The sequence below is a fragment of the Leucoraja erinacea genome, chromosome 4 (assembly GCF_028641065.1).
Source record: "Leucoraja erinacea ecotype New England chromosome 4, Leri_hhj_1, whole genome shotgun sequence".
NCBI lineage: Eukaryota > Metazoa > Chordata > Chondrichthyes > Rajiformes > Rajidae > Leucoraja > Leucoraja erinaceus.
Window position 1 is genome coordinate 39420611 of NC_073380.1, and position 16194 is coordinate 39436804.

The 16194-nt window shown below is 41.6% G+C and overlaps 1 long non-coding RNA gene across 2 annotated transcripts; it reads right to left on the reverse strand.

Annotated features, from left to right (window-relative positions):
- Positions 1-197: 197 nt before the first annotated feature.
- Positions 198-9267, reverse strand: LOC129696301 (uncharacterized). Of its 2 annotated transcripts, XR_008723303.1 has the most exons (4): positions 8512-9267; positions 4958-5575; positions 1522-1621; positions 198-363 (listed from the first exon to the last, which is right to left on the reverse strand). It is a non-coding gene; the product is annotated as an uncharacterized LOC129696301 (long non-coding RNA). The 2 variants fall into 2 exon arrangements; XR_008723302.1 differs by lacking the exon at positions 8512-9267 and having other exon boundaries at positions 4958-8498.
- Positions 9268-16194: the final 6927 nt, after the last annotated feature.

The window sequence follows — 16194 nt, forward strand, 5'->3', positions numbered from 1 at the left end:
ATGCAGCAGTTCAGCTGCCAAGAATGTTTATCTTGAGTATCCTACCACCTGGGCATGCGCAGTTGAAATACTGAACTCGCTTATTGAAGTCATATTTCAATCTCTCAAGTATTACTATGTCAGAAAAGTCATGTTGTCAGGATGTAAAGTAATGGCAAACGAATAAAACAAAGCATTTATGTTCAGTGTCCTTGAAGTACGTTTATTACATTCAGATCCAAGTGAGTGTCTGACATTGGTGACGAGGATGAACTCACTGAAGTCATACGCGGACTTAAAGGGGCAGCAGTTCAAGCCAGTATTTGAAGGTGTTGGAAAATTATGTGATCATCGTCAAACTGAAGATAGGCCCAAATATTAAGCCTGCAACACAACCAATGAGAAGAATTTCATTTGGATTAAGAGAAAAGGTTGAGGCTAAGATCCAAGAGCTCATTGAACCTGTTGAATCGACGCCATAGGCCAGTCCAGTTGTAGTCACACCCATACCGAAACGAGAGAGTCTTTGCGTGGACATGAGATGAGTAAATGAGGCAATAACATGAGAGACAAACCACACCTACTGTCAATGAGGTCCTAAAATAGCTCTCTACAGGCAAAGCATTTTCAGAGCTGGACCTAAAGTGGGGTTATCATCATTTGGCATTAGACCAAGAGTCAAGAAAAAACTACTTTTGTCACACATTGTGGACTATACTGATATAAGAGGTTGTTGTTCGGATTCCATGCCGCACCAGAGATTTACTAATATGAAATTCAAAATTCAAGGGCTTCCTGAACTACAAACATCTCAGATTATATTATTATTCATGGCACAACATGTGAGGACTGAGATGTATTGACATGTGAAAATTATGCTTTATCGATGAAACAAACGCCATATCCTAAATGGTGTTGGAAGGTTCAGTTTACAATGTGGTGATGCGCGTATCCTATTTGTTTGATAAGGGAGGGATGTCATGGTAACTGGCATCATGTTTAAATGCATCATGTGTTACTAAGCGAAAGAAAGGTCAGAGGATACATGTTGCCAGGTTGTAAAGAAATAGCCGACGAATAAAACAAAGCATTTATGTTCAGTGTCCTTGAAGAGTGTTTAGTATCTTTTACCGAAAGGTCTGAATGACAAATAAAGGATCTAATCTAATCTAATCTATTACATTTGGAGCCAGGGGAGGAGGAGGAGGAGGAGGAGGAGGAGGAGGGAGAGAGGGAGAGAAGGAGAGAGGGAGGGGAGGAGGAGAGAAGGAGAGAGGGATGGAGGGAGGGGGGGGGGGGGGGGGAGGGGGAGAGGGAGAGGGAGAGGGAGAGGGAGAGGGAGAGGGAGGGAGAGGAGGAGGGAGAGGGAGAGGGAGAGGGAGAGGGAGAGGGAGAGGGAGAGGGAGAGGGAGGGAGAGGGAGAGGAGAGGGAGAGCAAACACAAATCAGAGGAGCAGCACCTCATATTTCGCTTGGACAGCTTACAACCCACCATTTTGTGTATTGATTTATCTAACTTCAAGTCTTGACCTGAAAAGTTACCTATTCCTTTTCTCCAGAGATGCTGTCTGATCCACTGAGTTACTCGAGCTTTTTGTGTCTATCTTCGGATCCACCATCTGCAGTTCCCTCCTGCACACTCCTTGTAGTTAAAATTCCACAACATAGTAAACTGATACTAATGATAGGAAACAGCTACCAGCATTTGAGGGGGAATAGTCTTTAATACAGACAATAATTAGTCTTCAAATTAACTGCATAAACAAACACTGCATCTGTGAATAGAGCAGGCTACACAGCAACAGTTCATTCAATAGATAAACTTTGGAAACACACACAATGATTTCTTAACAGAAACTTGTATAAAGATATTTGTTAAATAATGTGACTTCCGTCAATAATGTAAGGGCATTGAAACCAGCCATTAGGCATGGGACATCTATTGCATCACGCACAGGGGAATCCAATAAATAAATGGCTACGCAGATCAGACTACATTGAAACCATCAGGATAAGATGGGGAAGGTCCAGAATGGGTATTTTGCCACTTAGTACATGATCATGATTGTATATTTCAATCAATATTTGGGGTGTTTGTGTATCCAGAGAGTCATCCTCAAATGGTGGTAACAAATGACGATCTGAAGAAGGGTCCTGAACCCTGACTGAAAACGTTGCCTATCCATGTCCTCCCGAGATGCTGCCTGACCTGTTGTTGATGGTGTTACTCCAGCACTGCTTGTGTATCTAGATGTCCAACAAATGCATTTGAATGTAGACACAAGGAACCACAGAAGCTTGAGCTTGTGTAGAGCACAAAGTGCAGGTGGAACTCAGTGAGTCAGGCAGCATCTCTGGATCAGCAACATTTCGTGTCGGAATCCTTCTTCAGACAATGTGTTTAAATATTCAGAGCTGGTCTCATCGGTTAGGTTGTGCTCCCATTATGAATGTGTCATTTTGTGGAATTATTTTTCTACACAAAAATATTGGTTAAACTATGTAATTATAAGTAGTGACACTCTATTTTATTTCCTGCTGTTATCTTTGTACATAGAAGAGTATAAAAGCTCAGTGCACTTTCTTCCTGGAGATTCTCCCACTAGGTCTCCTCTACCTGTGTGCTTTTGCTGAATAAAATACATGTTATTGTCATCTGAAGGCATAAAAGACTGTAGCTCCAGTCTCCGTGTGGCTTAATCAAAGTCACAACAGATATAAAAAATGTTGGAGCTCTGGAGCCTTTCAAGTCAAAGGGTCATCTATGATATTGTTCAATTAGGGAGCTACTTCTGCCCATCCAGGCATTGCAGCTGCTAATGAGATTGGTTGTTTTAATCCCTATTTGACATTGCAAGATGTGTATGCTGTGCTGCTTGAGTGAGTGACAGATTCTGGCTGTTCTTTTCAAATTCAGGATGAAAGATAAATATCAAGGTCGACAATTGACACAGCAGGCAGCAGTGAACATTACTTACACAGTATAAGGAGGAGGTGGACATTTGACCTCTTGAGCTTTTTATAACCTAAAACTGCTGGAAATTCGAAGGTAGATAAAAATGCTGGAGAAACTCAGTGGGTGAGGCAGCATCTATGGAGCAAAGGAAATAGACAATAGAAGGGTTTCGGGTCGAAACCCTTTTTTTTCCCTTCTTTGTTTAGTTTAGTTTAGTTTAGAGATTCAGCAGAGAAATAGGCCCATCGGCCCACCAAGCCCACGTCGACCATTAATCATCCGTGCACTTGTTCTATGTAATCCCAATTTTGCACCCTACACACTAGGGCAATTTACATAAGGCAATTGTGTATTTTTGAAATATTTTAAAATTTTTATTTTTTAAAATATGTGCAGGAGGAGGCAATTCGGCCCTTCGAGCCAGCACCGCCATTCATTGTGATCATGGCTGATCGGCCCCTATCAATAACCCGTGCCTGCCTTCTCCCCATATCCCTTGACTCCACTAGCCCCTAGAGCTCTATCTCACTCTATCTTAAATCCATCCAGTGACTTGGCCTCCACTGCCCTCTGTGGCAGGGAATTCCATAAATTCACAACTCTCTGGGTGAAAAAGTTTTTTCTCACCTTAGTCTTAAATGACCTCCCCTTTATTCTAAGACTGTAGCCCCTAGTTCTGGACTCGAATTGTGATTGTGAGCCCTTATTCTAAACATCCCAGTCAGCAAAAAAACATTAACCCACATCTACACTGCCAAGCCCTTTAAGCATTTTCTACATTTCAATGAGATTACTCTCATTCTCTAAAGCTAACTGAATCAGTTTATGAGGCATAGATAGGTTAGAGTAGACATATATTACCTTTTTTCCAAGGTGGAAATGTCAAAGCAGAGAGGGCATACATTTAAGCTGCGAGGGGCAAAGTTTAAAGGAGATGTGCGGGGAAAGGTTTTTTTTATACAGAGTGTGCTGGGTGCTTGCAACACATTGTCAGAGGTGATGTTTGAGGCAGATATAATGCTGACTTTTAAAAGGGGTTTTAAATAGGCTCATCTAAGTGACCTAGACGTAAATGTAGATGGCTTGGTGAGTATGTGTGCTGATGACACCAAAATTGGAGGAGTTCCCATCTGTGATGAATGCTGTCAGAAGATACAGCAGGATATAGATCAGAAATTGATGGAGAGATGGCAGATGAGATTTAATCCGAGCAAGTGAGAGGTGTTGCACTTTGGGATGTGCAATATAAGGTGAAAGTATACAGTTAGTGGTAAGACCTTTAACAGAATTGATGTGCAGAGAGACTTGGAGCCAAGTTCATGGCTCACTTAAATTGGCAGCACAGGTGGATAGGGTGGTAAAGAAGGTAGTGGTATGCTTTCCTTCATTGATAAGGACATTGAATATAAGAGTCAGAAAATCATGATGCAGCTATATAGGACTTTGGTTTGGCTGCATTTGGAGTATTGCATACAGGTCACCCCATTACAGGAAAGATGTGGAAGCTTGGGAGAGGGTGCAGAGGAGGTTTACCAGAATACTGCCTGGATTAGAAAATTGTATCTCCAGGGACAGGTTGGATAGACTTGGATTGTTTTTTTTCTGGAATGTCAGATGTCGAGGAGAATCTTGCTAGAAGTATTTAAATTTACGAAAGGCATAGGTAGGTTAGATTGCCAGAATATTTTTCCCAGGATGGAAATGTACAACACTAGAGGCATAGCTATAAAGTGAGAGGGGGAATGTTTAATGGAGATGTGCAAGGCAATTTTCCCCATCATCGTAGAACATTGCAGAGGTGATGGTGGAGACAGATACGATAATGGCGTTAAGAAATGTTTACATAGGCACACAGAAGTGAAGGAAATAGACGGATATTGACCATGTGTGGGCAGATGAGATCAGTTCAACTAGGCAATATATTTTTCACAAACATTGAAGGGCCTGTTCCTGTGCAGAGCTGTTCTATGTTCCATGTTCACATGGATAGGCAGATAATAGTAAGATTAAATGAGAACTTACCAGTTTGAAGTTTGATCTTTATTTTATGAGGAGTTACGTTGGTGATTACGTGAAGAAGCCCCGCCAGATCACATGCGTGTCAATCTTCAAAGCAGTGATATGAAATCATAGGTAAAAATAATTGAAATAACATAGTAAGATCAGAAACTTGAGAACTACCAGATGATCTTTGTGAGAGAGAGTTGGGAGTGGAGGGCATGTAATCACCAATCCTCATAAAATAAAAATCAAACTTCAAACTGGTAAGTTCTAGTTTAATCTTACTATTTTATTTCGGAGTCACGTGAGTGATTCCGTGAAGAGTTCAAAGCTCTGTGATTTCATGCTGTACATTCAAATCCCGGTGTCTAACTGCATCGATTGACTCAGGATGAGTGAATAATCAACAATGCATTAGCCATGACATTGATTTAAACGTATTAATGGTTTATGTTAATAAATCAATCAATAGCAACCCGTCTATCTCAGGAGAGGCTAAAAATTGAACATAAAACAGAATGGGCAAATAGCCCTGGGTCTGCAATCAGCCTATGGTAAAAAAAATATTCAAAAATTAATTACCTTGACCATCCTGCGGCCGCGAGGAGATGGTCGATGGGAACAACCATTGATGCCGCCCTGGTGGAATGAGATGTAAATTGGTAGTGTTAATACCCGCATAAACCAGAAACTTCTTCAGCCACCTTGAAATAATCTGAACCGACCTTTTCTTGTGTGGTTGTTTGTGGCTAATAAACAATGCTGATTACTCACCTCTTAGGGTTCTCGTGGCCTTGATAAAATATAGCAAACGTGCCCGTACTCATAGACGTGAGTCCGTGGGGTATGCCGAAATATGACTAAGGATGTAGCTGGAGCCCCCTGGTGAAGTATTGTTAACACACTGTACATATTCAATACTGCCTATACTTGGACTGGGAGAACTTGTGTTAAAGATATCTCTTACAAACTCGATATCCGGGGTTGAAAGCTGCAGCCAATATGATGGGAAGGTACGTTGGGCACAGTTAATGGCCCTATAACTGAATTATTGTCACAAACCATTTAACCTTGAACTGGAAGACGTCAGTAATCTGTGCCATATTAAATGTAACATTAACATTAAACAAACCGCTTCCAATCTCCTCGATAGGAAATGTACTGCTTTTTCGGTGCTATCCCTGCACTCTGCAGTGAGCATATCCACGGATTGATGTGACAATCCAACCCGTAAGGCAGTCCATTCAGAATGTGTAAGCCAATAATTGTTTTATTAGGCTGGCTTCCTGAACCACAGTTTGAACTAACAAAGTTTTTGATTTTAGAATAACCGTATATGGTTGTATTATTAACGGAAGCGGGAAGCATGATTGCATAGCCAGTCAGACAGTACGAAAACTAAAGCGAGATCTTGCTGACTTTATTTCAAGACCCGATTGATGAGGCAAAATGGAGAAAGGCATAAAAGAACATTCCTCGTTCTTGGGGCGAGAATGTATTTTTGCAATCAGTGAAAAGGCATGAACCATATTTTCGTAAATACTTTGTGATTCAACACTTATTATGTGTTGTCATGAACCTGAACTTGATGATACACCAGTGGCAAGGAATTAAGTAAATATTCCAGGATACTTTACTTAATTGCCATGTGACTATCATCTGCCACCACCGTAGTGTATCAACTTGAAATTGGGCTTGTAGATTATGTATTCGCTCAATAGCCCTTTACCCATGGGATGCGTTTAGCATCTATAGCTAGTTGATACCAACAACTGAAGAATTGGCAACTCATGCAAATCTCCTCCAACCAGAGATGACATTCGCAATTTTCCATCTTAGAGCACTTAGTTGGAGCAATGCTGAATACTGTTTGTTCATCATTGTGACTTCAGTAGCTTCAGCTGGTCATAGCATAAGCCTGTTAACAATCACCCACATGTCATTTGAGAGATTGCTACTTTGCACAATGTCAGTTCCCCGGCTTGCACAGCTGAATCACAGCTACTATATTGCCAATACTCTAGATGAATAGAATTCAGCTTTATAACAGGTTTCTATTAACTCCAATTTCATGCCATAAGGCGGAGTCATAACTAATCAATAGTTCAAGGTAAATCCCAATGACCAACAAGTCTATTTGGTAACAACTTAAAGTTAGCTGGATGGATGAGCCCAATTTCTCAAATATAGTTTGAGGCTGAACCAGTGATTTTAACAAAAATACAGCATTAGAATATCATCCAGACAAGACATAACAAGTGTTTTCGAACTCTGAGTCCAAACACCGATTTTATAATTAGTTAAATAACCTGGGAATATAGTTTATCCCATTTTGCAATGTTTTACTGTTATTACTACAGTTAAACGACATTCTCCATTTTTCATAATGAACAGGCCACTCCTGCCATCATTCCATGGGTGCTTCGCACGATAACTCTGCCCGATTTTCGAGCCTGTCTTGAAAACGACAATTCTGGCCCTAATTCCAAACTTGCTTGGAATGCTAGTATTGTGCCCTCTAAGCAGATGACAATGCTTTTATCCTGTGTGTGCTGTACAAACAAGTGTAAATATTACCAACTTGTGAGTGGTCCACTTACCCATGTTTCGGAAGTGCCAGACCCACCTTGTTGAGTAGGACTGGTAGTGTGCGTGGAACCTGTGACCAGCTGTCATGCTGCCACCAGCTTCAGTGAACTGCCCACTGCCGATGTAGGCATGGGGTGCGCTGTCGCCGAAATGATGAAGCTCTGCCCGCCGTTGGCCTTGATTGGTCCGACAGCTTTTGCTTCATCCACCAGGTTTTTCCTGTTGAATAGGCCTTACCTGAACAGAAGATTTGGCGGCTGACTCACATATCCCCCTGATAGCGCTGTTCACTGCCGGCACTCATGTACTCCAGTATGTTCCACCTACATCTTTAGAATGTGGAGTCAGTTACATCTGACCTTTCGCACTCCCCTCCTCAGAGAGGATACCTGCGCTGATACGGCCCTTCCAATGGACCTATACCAGGATGGAACATTCTGTTGGGATGGCAACTTTGTTGTCAGGAAATGGTACCTCTGACACGTGTCCTTCATCCCTTGGGGTATGCTCCGCAGCTATACCCTCAGACTCGGCGTCAGCAGTATACTGACCCGGCATGCTCTCCTCCAAAATGGAGACATGAAGCAGCCCTGTCCCAGGCGCTGCTGGCACGGCTTCTCCTACAGGCTGGCGCTGTCACACATTAAGCAGCCCTTTACTAGGTGCTGCTGGCATGGGCTCTGCCGTAGACCGGCGCTGTGACAGATTTGGCGTCAGTAGTATACTGACCCATGATAGTCTCCCCCACCAACAGGGAGACATTAAGCACCCTATCCCAGGCGCTGCTGGCGCGGCTTGTCCCCTAAGCCCATGCTCACATACTAAGCAGCCCTGTCCCAGGTGCTGCTGGCGTGGCATGTACCATAGGCCCATGCTGGTGCCCGTGAAGGGTTAAAAAATAACAACAGAATGCATACAAATACATACTTATTTCCGGATGTGAAGGGTTAAAAAAAAAAAAACCCAGAATGTATACAAATACATACTTATTTCCGGAAGGGAATCCTTTCAGCCAGACTCCTCCGAGTTCAATAGGGCTGTTTGATTCTATCTGTGATCTCACACCATGCCTGGGGCCCACAGAACGACGATTCTGTGAACTGCTGACCGCACTGTCAGCGACTCTGGCGGTAACCCCGCCTACCTGCGTGCTTTACCCATCCCCGGGAACCACAGCAGGTTTTAAACCACTGACCGCTTTGTCAGTGGCTCCAAACGTGAAAAACATGACATCACCCGACTGTCCGCTTCCGCGGTCAGAACCGGGGTCTCCCCACAGCCCATAGCTGGTTCACTCGCTGGACTTTCGCCAAATCCAGCAGAATACCTCTGTGAAGAGAGGTTCCTGCACGAACATCAAACCTGGTAAGTAATAAAAACTTACCTGTAGGTTTCAACTTACCGCCGGCAGGAGCGAACCCTGCCAGTCCGGTGCTTCGCCATGCGAACGACGATATGACGTGCATGCAAACTGGCGGCGCTTCTTCACGGAATCACTCACGTGATTCCAAAATAAAATTGAGGGATATGGATCATGTGCAGGCAGATGAAATGAGTTCAACTTGGCACCATGTTCAGCACAGACATTGTGGGTTGAAGGATCTGTTCCTGTGCTATACTGTTTGATGTTCTATGTTCAAACACAACAAACCCACTAGTCCAGGAATCAAATAAGGGAAACTTTGCAGCACTCTCTCTATTCACACCTACCCATCGTTAGGTAGAGAAACCAAACAACACCAGATAATTTCTGTATGATACGAGTGCAGGCAGGTGGGACTAAGGAAAAAAAAAAAATTTGTTCGGCATGGACTTGTAGGGCCGAGATGGCCTGTTTCCGTGCTGTAATTGTTATATGGTTATATGGTTATATGGTTATATGGTAATCTATTTTACAATAGTTTGGCCTAAACGGTGGGACCTACGGAATGAGATGGGTAACTGATTGAGAGTTAAAAAAATGTTAGGAATTAATATTACTGATGTGCCTGTGGTAATATCAAGGTGGAAATAGTTGTTTTATGAGCTGTGCAGGCAGTACCACCTTTCCATTCCTCATAACTACAGATCTGGTTCTCAGCCAGGAATCTAAGAGAACTGAGATCTCTGACATTGTAGCCATCTGTATAATTTACACAGCATGCCCTGCAAAAATGCTTCACCTGCACCCATGCTCCTCTCCACTTTTCCTTTAGGATCTACATCCTTCTCATGAATGTATCCAAAAGTCTACAGATATGAGAGGAACTTAGGGTGACATTCAATAGACTGACGTGGAATAACAGAGACTAGGTCTTGATCCAGGTGCTACTCATCTCATCATAATCACCATTGCCGTCAAGGAGGATGGTTTTTCACTGTACCTCAGTACACGTGACAATAAATTAAACTGAAATGCAAAAAAAAGGACAGAATATCTTCTCTGCTCTTCCTCATTAACCCCCGTCATCTTTTGCATGTGTGCATGTGCAGGTGTGTTTGTACGCGGATGATGGGATGGTACGTTAAATGTTAATGATCAAAATTGTGCTTCCACTCACCTGTATTTCACATGCATTAAGAGTCGCATGTAGAGGATACATACTAGTTTGCATTAGACAATGTTACACATTTGCTTTAAGTTCTCCAACAAATTAGATTGATGATTACAAGAAACTGTGTGAAAACAATACTTGCAGTTTGAGACATTAATACATTTTGCACAGTTGAGAGTCATGCAGCATGAAGGACATTTTGTGCAAATAATAATTTGAGCTTTTTTAATGTGTTGGTTTCCATGGTTTCCAAAGGTGAATAGAAATGGGGGATTTCTCAGAATTAAACAATATTGAGTGTACTCATGTTAATGAAAATATCCAATAACCACTAAACATTAATATAAATGACTAGATTTAAGCAAATTTACTTAATATATCTATATGACTAAAAGTCTCATCTTAACCACTGCTTGTCTGCGCTGTATATTGATTTTAGAACAATCGCTACCCTATATTGCAATGATTTTTCCCATCTAACACACAGTCCTCCTCCACTGAGGCAGCCCTGAGGATTTTTCCGATCGATGAAAAAAAAAAATTATGAGTGTTTAAAAAATCTTGAGATCAGCTCTTGCCTGTCAATCACCACGATGAAGGTAACACCCCTTCTGGGGGGGGGGGGGCAGGACTATGAAACCCCAGGATGCCTGGACGTGAGTCAGTCACTCTGGAAGATCGCGAGGGAGAGGCCCCAACTGTGATTCGAAGCTGTGAATCAACTGAACAGTGTGTCTGCAATGTACTTGCAATAAATGATTTGTTAGTCCTTAATGAAAATGAAATGAATTGTTTGACTTGCCCTGTGCTTGAAGGCAATGGAAATGGAAATGTAATGAAAATGCAATGAGCTGTTTGGCCTGCCCTGTGCTTGAAACTACAATGGAAATGGAAATGGAAATGAAATGAAAATGCAATGAACTGTTTGGCCTGCCCTGTGCTTGAAACTGCAATGGAAATGGAAATGAAATGAAAATGCAATGAATTTGGCCTGGCCTGTGCTTGAAACTACAATGGAAATGGAAATGAAATGAAAATGCAATGAACTGTTTGGCCTGCCCTGTGCTTGAAACTGCAATGGAAATGGAAATGAAATGAAAATGCAAAGAGCTGTTTGGCCTGCCCTGTGCTTGAAACTGCAATGGAAATAGAAATGAAATGAAAATGCAATGAATTGTTTGGCCTGCCCTGTGCTTGAAACTGCAATGGAAATGGAAATGGAAATGGAATGAAAATGAAATTAGATGCTTGGCCTGCCCTTTGCTTGAAACTGCTATGGTAATGGAAATAAAAATGAAATGAAAATGAAATTAGTTGCTTGGCCTGCCCTGTGCTTGAAATTGAAATGAAAATGGAAATGAAATGAATTGTTTGGCCTGCCATGTGCTTGAAATTGAAATGGAAATAAAATTGAAATGAGTTGTTTGGCCTGCCTGAAACCACTAATTTCGGCCCACATTAGTCCCTTTTGCCCAAAATACCAATATTAGCCCAGGAGGAGCATTTTGGCCCAAAAGGCCCAAAATGGCCAGGAAATGTCCAGAAAAGGGGTTTTTCACTGAGATTTCACTCAGATTTATTTTAAAGTGCCCCTTTGACCCATCAGGCCTGTACTAGCCCAGGAAGGGTCCCTTTGGCCCATCTGTAGGTATCCCCCCCTACAAGTATTAAACCTCACCCCAGTATTTTTCTCCCTCCCTCCATTGGCTCCCTGTGAGATCCAGGCCAGGATAGAATTTCCTCCTTCATTGATGTGATCTGTAGAAAAAGATGAAAAATATCTAAAATTGATTCTCCACCCTCTCCCCCTTCTCTCCTACAGTCCCCCACCTGTTTTGGGCAGTTTTTATGGCAGTTTCTAAGCTGCCAGTCCACCAGTCCTGAGTGAGCTGCGAGTCCACCAGGCCTGAGTGACTGAGCGGCCTGCCCAAGAATCCATTCGGCCCACAATGTTTGGGGCAGAATTTATGGCAGTTTCTGAGCTGCCAGTCCACCAGGCCTGCGTGACTGCGCTACCAGCCCACCAGGCCTGCGTGACTGAGCTGCCAGCCCACCAGGCCTGTGTGATTGAGTTGCCTGCCCAAGAATCCATTATGGCACAATGTTCTGGAGCCCCCCCCCCCCCCCACTGGCCACCAATATTGGAATTGGTGGAGAGGTGGAATATTGCGTTGGGCGACCAGCCCTCCCGTGTGAACATATAAGGTTTATATAAAAGGTCAAGCAGAAAAATTAAGGCATCTAACAAATTATGCATTCCAAGCAAGGGTTGAGAGGATTTTATGTAAAAGATCACAAAATACACTTCCACAATTCTGACATTATAGTCCTAAGGAAGTTACAAAACAAGTCATTTGTAAGGAGACAAGGGAACAATTTCACATGCAGATGTATTGATTTTGAACTCTTGTTATTCCTGAAGATTTGATCACACGAAATGTAACTGTTTTAAAAGCTGATTATGTGACACAAGGCTGTAATTTGAAAAATAAAATGCTAGAATGTATATTATGAAGATTTGGACACTGTTGTTTGTTTTTTTGCTCACAATTGTACCGTAGCTATAGTGTTTATGTGTTTATTGTCCACATGAGCTTTCTTCTTTCATTTATTAAACAGCAGTGGCTGCCGAGAGAGAATAATTTGCAGGACTCCAGAGAAATAAGGAGTGGGAAAATGGGACTGATGGGCTGAATAAAATGGAAGTCTTAATGTCTGTGATGATATTATATTTCTGCAAAACAGGCATACCATATGACTCAATGGCGAGGTAGCAGAATGGCGCAGCGGTGGAGTTGCTGCCTTACAGCACCTGGGTTAGATCCTGACTACGGATGCTGTCTGTACGGAGTTGGTATGTTCTCCCTGAGGCAGCGTGGGTTTCCTTTAAGTGCTCTAAGTTCCTCCCACATCCCTAAGACATGCTGGTTTGTAGGTTAATTTGCCTCTGTAAATTTCCCTCTAGTGTGTAAAGATTGAATGAGAAAGTGGAATAACATGGAAGCAGTGTGAATGGATGAACACTGCTTGGTGTAGATGCGGTGGATCAGAGGGCCTGTCTCTGTGCAGTATCCTTCAACCAACCATCCAACCAACCATCAATCAATCAATCAATCAATCAATCAATCAATCAATCAATCAATCAATCAATCAATCAATCAATCAATCAATCAATCACGTACAGTGAAAACACCAGGGTTAGTCAATGATCAAATTAGTGCCCATTTGCTGTGCACAAATTACATAAAGAATTAATTTTAAATGTGCCATTTTGAGGTGAAGTATGCTTATTGGGAAATTGTGCTAGCATGTAAGCATGGCTGATATTTTTTCCAATATCAAGTGAGTACCTAATGACTTCAGGATTGCACAATGTCCATTTCCTCCCATGCCAATGTAAATTAGAGTGTCTAGGTTGTTAGCATGACCTTCATTGGACACTTGAAATGACCCTCATTGGACACTTGTTTCACAAAATGAAACAAGAACACATTGTCTGCACTGAGATGTCAATCAAAGTGTTTCCATTCTGAAATCAATGGCTCCGTCACATCATTTGCCAGCTTTAGTTTTCAATGTTCAGAGTAACTGAACCCTCATGTCTATTCATACCCTCACTGACTGCAGACGTTTTACACAGTGCACATCGCTGTGATCATAACCGCCATGCCATTATTGTGGCACAGGGTTCAAGCAGGGGAACAAATGGCGTCAGAGGATGGACACACATGGGAGAGCACCAGGTGTTGGCCAATTTCATGCTTTTTACAGGGATCAGACTGGATAATTGTAATTGTGTTTATCCAGTAGACATTTGATGCACTACAAAGTAGTGAAATTCAATTTCTGGACAGATTTGTCACATCTCAAAGATATACTAAAATATTAGTTGACCCAATTACTCCTTTAGTCTAAAGAAGGATCTCGAGCCAAAATATCACCAATCCATATCATACAGAGATGCTGCTTGACCCGTTGAGTTACTCCAGCATCTTGTGTTTTACACCTTGAAGTGTTGACCTGAACATTCTAAATCATTAGACAATAAAGATAGACACAAAATGCTGGAGTAACTCAGTGGGCCAGGCAGCATCTCTGGAAAAAAGAAAGAGGATGACGTTTCGGGTCGGAACCCATCTTCAGACTCAATCCAATCCGAAACAACACTTATTCATTTTCTCCAGAGTTGCTGACTAACCCGCTGAGTTACTCCAGCATTTTATGTCTATCCTTGTTATAACCAACATCTGCAGCTCCTTCCAACGCATCTTAGAAAAATAAGTTTTTCATGAATATACCACTAAATCTATTAGCAACTATCATGTAGTCCTGGATCTGATATTATCCCTCATTGGTAAACAAGTTTTCTATGTCTATCTTAGCCAGCTATTTCATCATTTTGTTAACTTGTACCAGAACCATCCTCCTATGAGCTGCTTTCTGGGACAAAAAGTCTCCATTCTTTTCAATCTTTCCTGTTAGAAGTGACCTCTCATTGTTATCGGCCAGTACTGAGCCTTTAGAAATGGATAAAATCAACGCAATGTGGACCAAATCCTGGCAAATGGGTTTGATATTGTGTGGGTGGCTAATGGTCAACTTACACATGGCGAGCCATAGGGCCTATTTCTGTGCTGTATGACTCTATGGTGGCTTTTTAACTTTATCAAAATAACTTTAAGATAATCTGCCACTAGTTTGTGAAATAGTTAAATATGGAGCTGCCACGGTAGCGCCGAATACCTGGGTTTGATCCCGACTATGGGTGCTGTCCCTATAGAGTTTGTACGTTCTCCCCATGACCGCATGGGCTTTCTCCGAGATCTTCAGTTTCCTCCCACACTTCAAAAACGTACAGGTTTGTAGGTTAATTGGCTTGGTGTATGTGTACATTTTCCCTAGTGTGTGTAGGATAGTGTTAATGTGTAAGGATCGCTGGTCGATGCAGTCTCAGTGGGCCGAAGCGCCTGTTTTTGTGCACTGTATCTCTAAACAAAACTAAACTAAACTAAAATGTAACTGCAGTAAGTATTTTTTTTAGAAAATTAATTTTTCAGAATGACAAGCTTCATTCCATTTAATTTCAAAACCATCATGCCCTTTAAATAGCACTTATTTTCTTCTTGGTTGATTTAATACAAACTGTGCATGTCTGTTACATATTGGAAATGTTCCTGGTATATATATATAGATGTTCTGAATTCAGTATGTGACAGAAATAATTTGGATTTAAACAGAAAATGAGCATGAGATTATGCCTTTCTATTTTAATTTACATTGCTTAGAACAAAAACTGACAAAGGAATAATATTAAGAGATGAGTTCCTCAAGTTCTAAATGTTTTATTTTCTTTTACAGCCTCCTTTTGGATCCAATTTGATTTATACACCAGCTTTCATTTACAATCACTATAATTTCCTTTATCTTTGCCCATTTCCTCTTTTCTAATTAAACTATGAAACATAAAACAATTAATAGCCATACAATTTGACTAATTTCATAATAGGTCCAATGGTGTGGGAACCAAGAGAGAAAGGCACACTATAATTACCTACAATATTCTTCAGGACAACACGGTGGTGCAGCGGTAGAGTTGCTGCTTTACAGTGCCAGAGACTCGAGTTCGATCCTGATTACGGGTGCTGTCTGTACGGAGTTTGTATGTTCTCCCCATGACCACTTAGATTTTCCTTGTGCTCTAGTTTCCTCCCACACTCCAAAAGCATACAGGTTTATAGGTTAATCCGGTTCAGTAAAAATTGTAAATTGTCCCTAGTGTGTAGGATAGTGCGAGTATACCTAATAATATTCCGGTCCGAAGGCCAAGCATTGTTTGGACCACAATGTGGAGAGCCAGCAAGATAGGTTGTCAGCATGCTGGCAAGATATGTTTGAGTGCAGGAACCAGAAACAGCAATTCCAGACAAAGCCAGCATTACTTTGTCAGATAAGTGAAGGGGTCTTGTTCATAATTATGTAATGTTCATCTGTATTTGATCTGAAATGTAATATTACCTATCATATTTGATTTGATCTTGCTTACCCTTAAATGTGTAAAAGCATTTCCTCCAAGAAATAAATTGTCATCTTGGAGCTGTTTTCACAGGGCATTGCATGACCAGGATTTAGACAAAT